At 47.9% G+C, this 12,636-nt stretch overlaps 1 protein-coding gene across 1 annotated transcript in view; it reads left to right on the top strand.

The window, feature by feature from the left end:
* The first annotated feature begins 10,785 nt into the window (after positions 1–10,785).
* Positions 10,786–12,636, top strand: part of DCUN1D1 (defective in cullin neddylation 1 domain containing 1) — a 40,739-nt gene continuing 38,888 nt past the window's right edge. The window contains exon 1 of the mRNA XM_029066526.2: positions 10,786–10,802. The gene's annotated coding sequence lies outside the window, so the exon portion shown is untranslated. The remainder of the gene's footprint in view (positions 10,803–12,636) is intronic.

The following is a 12,636-nucleotide window of genomic DNA, read 5'->3' as shown; positions in this document are numbered from 1 at the left end:
TAGGTCACACTGCTTCTCAGTTGCTGTTTCCCTGCCCTCCTTTGTGGGTTGCACAGTGCAAAGTTTCTGAAGGAAGGCAGGTCCTTCTTACGTGCCATTGCATTGTGGAAGTAGAACTGATGAAAGGAAGGGGAAGGTTTCTACCCCTTGTCTGCTGAGTGACCTTTGGCAACTCACTTAACTTCTCTGTTCCTCAGTTACCTCCTCTGTGGAATGGGGATTAAACCCTCCTCTCTCTGACTTAGGCGTTGTGCCTCGTAAGAGACAGGGACTGCCTCTGTTGCCAAATTGTACATTCCAAGTGCTTAGTAAAGTGCTCTGCACATAGTAAGCGCTCAATAAATACTATTGAATGAATGAATCAATGACTGGGTCCAACACAATTATCTTGTAGGTACCCCAGCGCTCAGTGCGGTGCCTGACCCAAAGTAAGCACTCAACTCCCATTTTTAAACAAAGAAGAGGTGACTTTACAGACTAACATTTGAGCCTCCTTTTTCCTCAGTAACAAGAGCAGCAGAGTTTGGGGGACCAGGACTATTGCCCACAGTGGTTAACTCGAAGTGAAGTAATCAGGAAGATACTTTTAAAATGCATGCTCAATGATTCAAAAAATCAATAAACTCCAAGCCTCCAAGGCATGGAAATATCTGGTAGGAAATAAGCAGGTACTTCCTCTTGCATTACAAACATGAACACTTAAACCGGCCTTAAGTTGAAAAACATCAGGAAATGATCCATGATCACATTCAGTGCCCAACATACTGAAGTGATCTTTTGATCTTGGTTTGTTCTGGCCCAGTCCATTTAGTACAGTGATCGGTACACAGTGTTTTACCACATTCCTGGAGGGTGCAGAAATGGACCAGGTGTGACTAAATAATTTATATTGTTCTGGTGTGGTGGATAAAGTCTTTTTTTTAGCCTGAAAGTCCTTCAGGAGGCCAGGTTCCTTGTGGTACTGAGTGAGGATTTCTAGACCCACATGTAATAATAATAATAATAATGTTGGTATTTGTTAAGTGCTTACTATGTGCCGAGCACTGTTCTAAGCGCTGGGGTAGACATAAGGGAATCAGGTTGTCCCACGTGGGGCTCACAGTCTTAATCCCCATTTTACAGATGAGGGAACTGAGGCACAGAGAAGTGAAGTGACTTGCCCACAGTCACACAGCCGACAAGTGGCAGAGCTGGGATTCGAACTCGTGAGCCCTGACTCCAAAGCCCGTGCTCTTTCCACTGAGCCACGCTGTACGCCCATGGGGATGGCTCAGTGATGCACAGTAGATCAGCATTCATTCATTCAATCAGATTTATTGAGCGCTTACTGTGTGCAGAAATCTAATTCAATCAGATTTACTGAGTGCTTACTGTGTGCTATACTAAGCGCTTGGGAGAGTACAATACAACAATAAACAGATACGTTCCCTGCCCACAATGAGCTTACAGTCTGGGGTGGAGGGGTGGGGGAGACAGACATCAATACAAATAAATAAATGACAGATATGTACATAAGTACTGTGGGGCTGGGAAGGGGGAAGAGCAGAGGGAGCAAGTCAGGGTGACAGAGAAGGGAGTGGGAGAAGGGGAAAGGAGGGGTTTAGTCTGGGAAGGCCTCTTGGAGGAGATGGGCCCTCAATAAGGCTTTGAAGCGGAGGAGAGTAATTGTCAGAATTGAGGAGAGAGGGCATTCCAGGCCAGAGGCAGGACTTTATTCATTCAGTCATTTTTTTTGAGTGCTTACTTTGTGCAAAGCACTGTACTCTTGGGAGAGGACAATATAATAGTAAACAGACACATTCCTTGCCTATAATGAGCATGGCCCCTTTCCCTTCACTTGCTTTTCCCCGCAGCTTAAAGGTACATCTTTCTTCAGAAGCAAAGTTTGCTTGGAAATTGACCCCAGTTGTTCATCTTGCATTGGCATAAATGTTACAAGTTGGGAAGAAGAGAGGGGCTTGGATGATTTCCTCGGTCACTTTTCCAAAGACTTCTTGTCTATAACTAAAGTGGAGATGGCTCACCTTAGCCAAGATTTGTTTGGCCTGGCAAGATTTGTGAGGTCCTCTAGATTGTAAGCTCCTCGTGGGTAGGGATCCCCTTTGACCGACTCTGTTGTGTTTTCCCAAGCGCTGAGTGTAAGTGCTGAATAAATGCCACTGATTGACATAGTGAGTTCATATTTTATGAATGCTAGTCTTTGTGATTTAGAAGTCCTCTAAACATTGATGACAATTTACAACTTGGGCGGTGTTCAAAAAAAACAATCAAACTGGGACCGGTGAGCCCTGGACCCAAAGAAGTTGTAGGATATAATCGGTGTTTAATAATGTTAATAAAATACTATTTATTCTATTAATCATACTTCAATTTAATTGAAGAAATTATTGAGCACCAATCATGTCAGAAACTGCTCAGAACACAACATTAGACAGGTTGTCGCTCTCCATCTATATTAATATAGAGGCCAGAAAAAAACCCAATTCAGCTGTAGGGTGACAATGGTTTAAGGTGGGAAAGGAACAGTTTTAATTCTGCTTTTTTCCTGCCACTTTTTCAGGCAGTTTCTTCTTCCCCCACTCTCACCAAGATGCTCTTCCTTGTCCCAATTCTCCCTGCTCCATCCCTTCAGTCTTGGAATATTTAGAAAGCTACCCTTTTATGCGTTTCAAGGCTTGAGATGCACTGAGGGCTAGTGGAAGGAGCACAGGACCAAGAGTCAGGAGGCTTGGAAGCAGCGTAGCTTAGTGGAAAGAACACGGGCTTGGGAGTCAGAGGACACGGGTTCTAATCCCCGCTGTGTGACCTTGGGTAAGTCGTTTAACTTCTCTGTGCCTCAGTTACCTCATCTGTAAAATGAGGATTAAAACTGTGAGCCCCATGTGGGACAACCTGATTACCTCGTATCCACCCCAACGCTTAGAACTGTGCTCGGCAGATAGTAAGCACTTAATAAAATACCATAATTAACCCGATTAGACTGTAAACCTGTCAAAGGGCAGGGACTGTCTCTGTTACCGATTTGTACATTCCAAGCTCTTAGTACAGTGCTCTGCACATAGTAAGTGCTCAATAAATACTATTGAATGAATGAATGAATAATCCCAGCTCTGCCATTTGCCTGCTGTGTGACCTTTGCTAAGTCACTTAACTTCCTGTGCCTCAGTTTCCTCATCTGTAACATGGGAATTAAAAACCGGTTCTCCCTCTCCCGTAGCCTGGCAGTTCCATCTTGGACATGGACTGTCCCCCTCTAGCCTGTAATCCCCGTCTAAACTGTAAACTCACCGTGAGCAGGGAATGGATCTGTTATATTCTTACACTGTACTCCCCCAAAACACTGAGTATAGTGCTCTGCACATGGTGAGTACTCGGTGAAAATGATCGATGGACAATTAGCTTGTACCTACCTCAGGGGTTAGCCCAGTCCTTGGCATATAGTAAGTGCTTAACACACATTCATTCATTCAATCAATCGTATAAATTAAGCGCTTACTGTGTGCAGAGCATTGTACTAAGCACTCGGGAAAGTGCAATTCAACAATAAACGATGACATTTTCTGCCCACAAGGAGCTCACAGTCTAGAGAGGGGGAGACTGATATCAGAACAAATAAGTAAAATTACAGAAAAATATGGACCGCTTCAAGAATTTGTGTGACCACATGTTATTTAAACATGAGAATAAATTAATGGTATTTATCACAATTATTATTAGTCATGTTTATTGAGCGCTTACTGTACTGTACAGAGCACTTGAGAGAATACATTATAATATCAGACACATTTCCTGCCCACAATGAGCTTATTGAGCGCTTACTGCCAACGAGGAGCTTACGATCTGTGGGATGTCGAATGAGATTGTTGTCTGGAATTTGATGAGTTTTTAAAAGCCCAAACTTAAACTTGACAAAAAAGGAATACCAAAAGCCATAATGGAAGGATATGCCCTAAACAAAAGTATGAAGGGAATTCTACATTAACACACTGAAAAGAGAGGGTTCCTATTTTCCACCTGACATAATAATAATAATGGTATTTGTCAAGCACTTACTCTGTGCCAGGCACTGTACTAAGCGGTGAGGAGGGAAACAAGCCAATCGAGTTGGACACAGTCCCTGTCCCACTTGGGGCTCACAGTCTCAATTCCCATTTTACAGATGAGGTAACTGAAGCACAGAGAAGTGAAGTGACTTGCCTAAAATCCCCCAGCAGACAAGTGACAGAGCCAGGATTAGAACCCATGACCTTCTGACTCCTAGGCCCGTGCTCTATCCACTAGGCCATGCTGCTTCTCCTGTGTTTCTTGTGAAGAAAAGAACATGTCAATAATCACTCTATAAATGTGAAATGGGATGAAGAATGAATACAGATATATATTTCATTTTTATGAAGTGCTTTTTTTTGTTGTTGGAACTTCCCAACCTCAGTAATTCTAATGTTTGAGCTACAGTGAAGCCTTCCTAAAGTTTTCCTAAGAAATATTTGTATGCTTCTGTATAAAGGGGTTCTGAACCTTCTTTTGTTCTGTGTTAACATCAATAAACGATGATGATAGTCGGAATAATGGTTCTCGTTAAGCCCTTACTATATGCCAAGCACTGTTCTAATCACTGGGGTAGGTACAAGTTGAGCAGTTTGGACACAGTCCCTGTTCCACATGGGGCTCACACTCTTAATCTCCATTTTACGGATGAGGTAACTGAGGCCCAGAGAAGTTGGTATTTGTTAAGCGCTTACTATGTGCAGAGCGCTGTTCTAAGCGCTGGGGTAGATACAGGGTCATCAGGTTGTCCCACGGGAGGCTCACAGTTAATCTCCATTTTACAGATGAGGTAACTGAGGCACAGAGAAGTTAAGCGACTTGCCCACAGTCACACAGCTGACAAGTGGCAGAGCCGGGAGTCGAACTTATGACCTCTGACTCCGAAGCCCAGGCTCTTTTCCTCTGAGCCACGCTGCTTCCCACCCAGCAGACATGTGGCGGAGCCAGAATGAGAACTCGTGTTCTTCCAATGCCCAGGTCTGTGTTTCATCCAATAAACCATCACTAGTATTTATTAAGAATCTTTCTGTGTGCAGAAGCGCTGTACCAAGCACTTGAGAGAGTAAAGTGCACTTGGGTGACTACTATACAACAGAGAAGCAGCGTGACTCAGTAGAAAGAGCCCAGGGTTTGGAGTCAGAGGTCATGGGTTCAAATCCCAGCTCTGCCACTTGTCAGCTGTGGGACTGTGGGCAAGTCACTTCACTTCTTCTCTGTGCCTTATTACCTCATCTGCAAAATGGGGATGAAGACTGTGAGCCTCATGTGGGACAACCTGATTACCCTGTATGTAACCCAGGGCTTAGAACGGCGCTCGGCACATAGTAAGCGCTTAACAAACACCACCCTTATACAACAGAATTGGTAGACGCATTCCCTGACCACAAGGACCTTACAGTCTAGATGGGATATATTAAAGTCCCCAAATTGACATTCTTTATGTGTGCACAGTGTGATGAGGACTGTGGGTGGACAGTCACACCACAGGTGAATTTCACCGCCGATGACGTCTTCTTTAAGTATGAAAGCCATATATAAGTATACATATATATGAAATATATATGAAATTTATATATGTATATATATACATATATATATATATGAAATATACCCACTCCCTTCTCCCACAACATCCCATTCTTTGCTCCTCCCAAGGTAATCTTCTCATTGTGCCTCATTGTCAACGGTTAATCTGTTACATCCTTCCTTCTTCCTCCTTCCCAGAACTTCCTTCAGATCCAGAAAACCACTGCTCTCCCCATTTCCAAAACAAATCTTCCCCAGGGGCTTCTCCTGATTCACTCACTTGGCTCACTTCCTCACTTATGCACTCGAGTGCTCAACCAATCGATGGTATTTTAATTTTTTTCTTTACTTATGTAGTACAGAAGCATTGTGGCCTAATGGCTAGAGCACAGGCCTAGTAGGAGTCAGAAGGTCATGGGTTCTAATTCCTGCTCCGTCACTTGTCTGCTATGTGATCTTGGGCAAGTCGCTTCACTTCTCTGTGCCTCAGTTACTGCATCTGTAAAATGGGGATTGAGATTGTGACCCCCTCCCCCCCCCACATGTGACAGGGACTGTGTTCAACCTGATTTGCTTGTATCCACAACCAGCACTTAGTATGGTGCCTGGCACATAGTAAGCACTTTACCAAAACCATAATTATTATTTATGTAACCTCCAGTCCCATTTCCCTCATAGCACTTACATATACATCCTTAAACTCTCTTCCTTTAATTTTAGTGTCTGTCTTCCCAAGCTAGATTATAGGATTCTTGAGGGCAGGGATTGTGTGCATTAGCTCTACGGTGATCTCCCCAAGAGCCTAGCACAGTGCTCAGCACCGAGGAATTGCCGGTTCGATACCAAAATAAATTACTCCTGGGAGGAGAAAGACCTGGGATCTAATCCCAGCTCCGCCACTTGTCCTCTGTGTGACCTTGGACGGGTCACTTAACTCTCTGTCCCTCAGTGACCTCATCTGTAAAATGGGGATTCAGGGGCAGACGGAGAGTGAAGGGAAACATTTTATTTTAGCTAAAAAGAAAAAAAAGGGGAATTACTTTTTTCTTTTTGGTCTTGCACGCTTGGCCAGTACACATTCGGGGGTTGGGGGGGTAAGAGCTAAAGGGTGGAGGCTGGAGTGAGTGTTGTGTGTGTGCGTGAGTGTGAATTCATTCATTCATTCATTCAACTATATTTCATTCATTCAATTGTATTTATTGAGCGCTCACTGTGTGCAGAGCACTGTAATAAGCGCTTGGAATGTACAATTCGGCAACAGAGACAATCCCTGCCCAACAACGGGCTCCCAGTCTTGCACTGTATCCTAAGTGTACAACTGTAATTGCATCGAGCGCTTCCTGTGTGCAGAGCACTTTCCTAAGCGCTTGGGAAAGTACAATACAGCAATAAAGGGAGACAATCCCTGCCCACAAGGGGCTTACAGTCTAGGGGGGCAGGGGGTGGGGGGCAGACAGACATCGGTACAAATCAACAGACATCAATAGAAATAAATAAAATGCCAGCTGTCTAGCTAAGGGCTGGGGGTGGGGGGTTCCTCCTCTTCCTCCTCGTCCCGGCCCTTGACCTGAGGGGAGGCTGAGGGCAAGTTGAGGAGAGGCTAAAAGGGGGGGCTGAGGATGAGGCTAAGGGGTGACTGAGGAGAGGCTGAGGGAGGCTAAGAGGCTAAAATGGGAGGCTGCGGAGAGGCTAAAAGGGGAGCCTGAGGAGAGGCTGAGGAGAGGCTTAAAGGGGTGGCTGAGGAGAGGCTAAAAGGGGAGGCTGAGGGGAGGCTAAGGGGTGACTGAGGAGAGGCTAAAAGGGGAGCCTGAGGAGAGGCTAAGGGGTGACTGAGGAGAGGCTGAGGAGATGCTAAGGAGAGGCTGAGAGGAGAAGCTGAGGAGAGGCTGAAGGGTGACTGAGGAGAGGCTAAGGAGAGGCTGAGGGAAGGCTGAGGGAGGCTGAGGAGAGGCTAAGGGGTGACTGAGGAGAGGCTAAGGAGAGGCTGAGGGAGGCTAAGGCGAGGCTGAGGGGAGGCTGCGGGAGGCTGAAGGAAGGCTAAGGAGCGGCTGAAGGGAGGCTGGGGAGAGGCTAAGAAGAGGCTGAGGGGAGGCTGCGGGAGGCTGAAGGAAGGCTAAGGAGCGGCTGAGGGGAGGCGAAGGAGCGGCCGAGTGCAGCCCTCCGCTCCCGGCCTGGTCCGGCCCAGCCCGCCGCCCCCGACTGCGCATGAGCAGGAGCGGCCGAGGCCGGGAGGGGGACACCCAACGCCGCCGCCGCCGCCGCCGCACACACACACACACACCCCGCCGGCCATTCGCTGCGGAGCCGGGACGACGACCAGGAGGAGGAGGAGGAGGGGGAGGACGTCGACCAGGAGGAGGAGCAGCGGCGGCACCAGCAGCAGCAGCAGCAGCAGCAGCAGCAGCAGGAGGAGGAGGAGGAGGAGGAGGAGGAGGGGAGAGGCCTGGAGGACACCAACATGGTGAGGCCCCCCCCGCCGCCCCAGCCGGTCCTTGTTGCCCCGGGCCTCCCTCCGCCCTCGTCGGCCTCCGGCGCTACGCGAGAGCCGCGGCGGCGGAGGCTCCGCTCGGGCCTAGTCGTCGGGCCGGGGTCCCCGGGGGTCCCCCCACCCCGAGGGGACCCCTCCATCGGGGCCGGGACCCCCCCGACCTCTGACCTCTGACCTTCCCCCGCAGCCGGGGGGGCGACCCCGGGGAACCCCCTCCCCCCCCCCGACAGGCCGGGCCTTCCCCCTTTTATTTTGCGCACATGGTGCTTTCTCGGGGGGGTTATTTCGCGTCGTCCTAAGGGCTTTTTTTTTTCCTCTTGATTTCCCAGGACGTGACGGGCCCGGGGTGTCGGTCGTCTCCTTGTAGAGAGGCCGCTTGAAGTTTCTCCGTCTCCCCGGGGTTTGGCCTCCCCTTTTGGTTTTGTGTGTCTCTTTGCTGTTGTGGTGGTGGTGGTGGTTTGAAGCATCCGAACAGCGTGGCGTTGGCGGGCTGAACCCGCCGGTTCCATTGAGTCTCCTCGCAGACGAACCGTGGACCCTGTGGGCGGGATAGGGGTTTCCTTTTTTCCAAGAGGTTTGGCATAATAATAATGATAAGGGTGATGTTGCTTAAGCCTTGATCACGGTTCTAAGCGTTGGGGGGGCCGATACAAGGTCATCCATTAGACTGTAAGCCCGTCGAAGGGCAGGGACCGTCTCTATCTGTTACCGATTTGTCCATTCCAAGCGCTTAGTACAGTGCTCTGCACCTAGGAAGCGCTCAATAAATACGATGGAATGAATCAGGTTGGCCCACGCCAGGCTCACGGTCCTCATCCCCCTTTTAATAATAATGTTGGTATTTGTTCAGCGCTTACTAGGTGCAGAGCACTGGTCTAAGCGCTGGGGGAGATGCAGGGTCATCAGGTTGTCCCACGTGAGGTTCACAGTCTTCATCCCCATTTTAATAATAATAATAATGTTAGTATTTGTTAAGCGCTTACTCTGTGCAGAGCGCTGGTCTAAGCGCTGGGGCAGATACAGAGCCATCAGGTTGTCCCACGCGAGGCTCACGGTCTTCATCCCCGTTTTAATAATAATGTTGGTATTTGTCAAGCGCTTACTCTGTGCAGAGCACTGGTCTAAGCGCTGGGGGAGATCCAGGGTCATCAGGTTGTCCCACGCAAGGCTCACAGTCTTCATCCCCATTTTAATAATAATGTTGGTATTTGTCAAGCGCTTACTCTGTGCAGAGCACTGGTCTAAGCGCTGGGGCAGATACAGAGCCATCAGGTTGTCCCACGCGAGGCTCACGGTCTTCATCCCCGTTTTAATAATAATGTTGGTATTTGTCAAGCGCTTACTCTGTGCAGAGCACTGGTCTAAGCGCTGGGGGAGATCCAGGGTCATCAGGTTGTCCCACGCAAGGCTCACAGTCTTCATCCCCATTTTAATAATAATGTTGGTATTTGTCAAGCGCTTACTCTGTGCAGAGCAGTGGTCTAAGCGCTGGGGCAGATACGGGGTCATCAGGTTGTCCCACGCGAGGCTCACAGTCTTCATCCCCATTTTAATAATAATGTTGGTATTTGTCAAGCGCTTACTCTGTGCAGAGCAGTGGTCTAAGCGCTGGGGCAGATGCGGGGTCATCAGGTTGTCCCACGCAAGGCTCACAGTCTTCATCCCCATTTTAATAATAATAATAAAGTTGGTATTCGTCAAGCACTTACTCTGTGCAGAGCACTGTTCTAAGCGCTGGGGGAGATCCAGGGTCATCAGGTTGTCCCGCGCGAGGCTCACAGTCTCCATCCCCATTTTAATGATAATAATAATAATGTTGGTATTTGTCAAGCGCTTACTCTGTGCAGAGCACTATTCTAAGCGCTGGGGGAGATCCAGGGTCATCAGGTTGTCCCACGCGAGGCTCACAGTCTTCATCCCCATTTTAATGATAATAATAATAATGTTGGTATTCATCAAGCACTTACTCTGTGCAGAGCACTGTTCAAAGAGCTGGGGGAGATACAGGGTCATCAGGTTGTCCCACGTGAGGCTCACAGTCTTCACCCCCATTTTACAGAAGGGGTAATTGAGGCACAGAGAAGTGAAGTGACTTGCCCACAGTCACCCAGCTGACAAGCGGCAGAGGCGGGATTCGAACCCATGACCTCTGACTCCCGAGCCCGGGCTCTTTCCACTGAGTCAAGCTGCTTCTCTATTTGCAGGATAGGTATTTCTTTTTTTTCAAAGAGGTTTGGCATAATAATAATAATGGTGATGTTGGTTAAGCCTTTACCACTGTTCTAAGCGTTGCAGGGGGGATACCAAGGTGATCAAGTTGTCCCTTGTGGGGGTCACAATTTTTAATCCCCATTTTACAGAGGAGGTCACTGAGGCACAGAGAAGAGAAGTGAAGTGACCTGCCCACAGTCACACAGCTGACAAGCGGCAGAGCGGGAATTAGAACCCATGACCTCTGACTCCCAAGCCCAGCCTCTTAATAATAATAATAATAATGGTGGTATTTATTAAGCGCTTAGTATGTGTTCTAAATACAAGGTAATCAGGTTGTCCCACACGGGGCTCACAGTCTTAATCCCCATTTTACAGATGAGGGAACTGAGGCGCAGAGGAGTTAAGTGACTCACCCAAGGTCACACAGCTGACAAGCGGCAGAGGCGGGATTCGAACCCATGACCTCTGACTCCCAAGCCCGGGCTCTTTCCACTGAGCCACGCTCGCTGCTTCTGTATTTGCAGGACAGGTATTTCTTTAATTCGCAGACATTTGGCATAATAATAATAATATTAATGGTGATGTTGGTTAAGCCTTTACTACTGTTCTAAGCGCGGGGGAGGCGGGAAATACAAGGTGATCAGGTTGTCCCTCGTAGGGCTAACACTTTGATCCCCATTTAACAGATGAGGTTGCTGAGGCACAGAGAAGTGAAGTGACTTACCCACAGTCACACAGCTGATACCTGGCAGAGCCAGGTTTAGAACCCACGATCTCTGACTCCCAAACCCGGGCTCTTTCCACTGAGCCACGCTAATAATGGTTGTGTTTAGGTCCTTAGCATGTGCCAAGCACTGGTCTAAGCGCTGGGGGAGATACAGGGAATTCAGATTGTACCCCATGGGGCTCACAGTCTTAACTTCTCTGTGCCTCAGTTACTTCATCTGTAAAATGGACATTAAGACTGTGAGGCCCACGTGGGACAGCCTGATCACCTCATATCCCCCCCAGCGCTTAGAACAGCGCTTTGCACATAGTAAGCGCTTAACAAATGCCACTATTATTTTTATGAACCGTGGACCCTATTTATGGGATAGATATTTCTTTTTTTCGAAGAAGAGGTTTGGCCTAATAATAATAGTGGTGGTGTTTGTTAAGCCCTTACCATGTGCCAAGCACTGGTCTAAGCGCTGGGGGAGATACAGGGTATTCAGGTTGTCCCTCATGGGGCTCACAGTCTTAAGAGACTTAACTGCTCTGTGCCTCAGTTACCTCCTCTGTAAAATGGGCATTCAGACTGGGAACCTCACATGGGACAACCTGAGCACCTTGTATCCTCCCCAGCACTTAGAACGGTGCTGGGCACATAGTAAGTGCTTAACAAATGCCATTATTATTATTATTATTAATAATAATAATCCCCATTGTACGGATGAGGGAACTGAGGCACAGAGAAGTGAAGTGACTTGTATAACCGCGCAAAGATATATGAATGCACGATAAATCATCATCATCATCATTATAATAATGATGCTGGTATTTGTTAAGCACTTACTATGTGCCAAGCACTGTTCTCAGCACGGGGGTAGATACAGGGTAATCAGGTGGTCCCACGTGGGAGTCACAGTTTTAATCCCCGTTTTACAGATGAGGTAACTGAGGCCCAGAGAAGTGAAGTGACTTGCTCAAGGTCACACAGCACTCAAGTGGCAGAGGCGGGATTAGAACCTACGTCCTCTTGACTCCCAAGCCCGGGCTCTTTCCACTAATCCACGCTGCTTCTACGATGCTCTGTAGTTACCCATGGAAGAGACAAAGAATGATGGTGGTCTGTGTGTCCTTGGCCGATAGAAGGAGTTTTAGAAAGGACGAGAAAAATACCCCCATATCTTTGTGTCCAACTTGATCTATTCCTGCTGAATGTCTCATGTTGGGCCCTAGAAGTGGCTGCAATTTACTGGGATTAGAAAGTGGTTCATTTGTCCAGAATGATTAATAATAATTATGGTGTTGGTTCAGCGCTTACTAGGTGCCAAGCGCTCTTCGGAGCACTGGGGCAGATAGAAGGTAATCCGGTTGTCCCACGTGGGACTCACCGTCTTAAACCCCGTTTTACAGATGAGGTTACCGAGGCACTGAGAGGTGAAGCGACTTGCCCAAGGTCATACAGCAATCAAGTGGCGGAGCCGGGATTAGTAATAATAATAATAATGGTGGTGTTAAGCGCTTATTATGTCCCAAGCACTGTTCTAAGCGCTGGGATAGATACAAGATGATCAGGTGGTCCCACGTGGGGCTCACAGTTTTAATCCCCATTTTACGGATGAGGTAACCGAGGCACAGAGAAGTGAAGTGATTTGCCC

The sequence above is a fragment of the Ornithorhynchus anatinus genome, chromosome 1, assembly GCF_004115215.2.
Source record: "Ornithorhynchus anatinus isolate Pmale09 chromosome 1, mOrnAna1.pri.v4, whole genome shotgun sequence".
Classification (NCBI taxonomy): domain Eukaryota; kingdom Metazoa; phylum Chordata; class Mammalia; order Monotremata; family Ornithorhynchidae; genus Ornithorhynchus; species Ornithorhynchus anatinus.
Note: the sequence above shows the minus strand (reverse complement) of the source record. Positions and strands in the feature narration are given on the sequence as shown.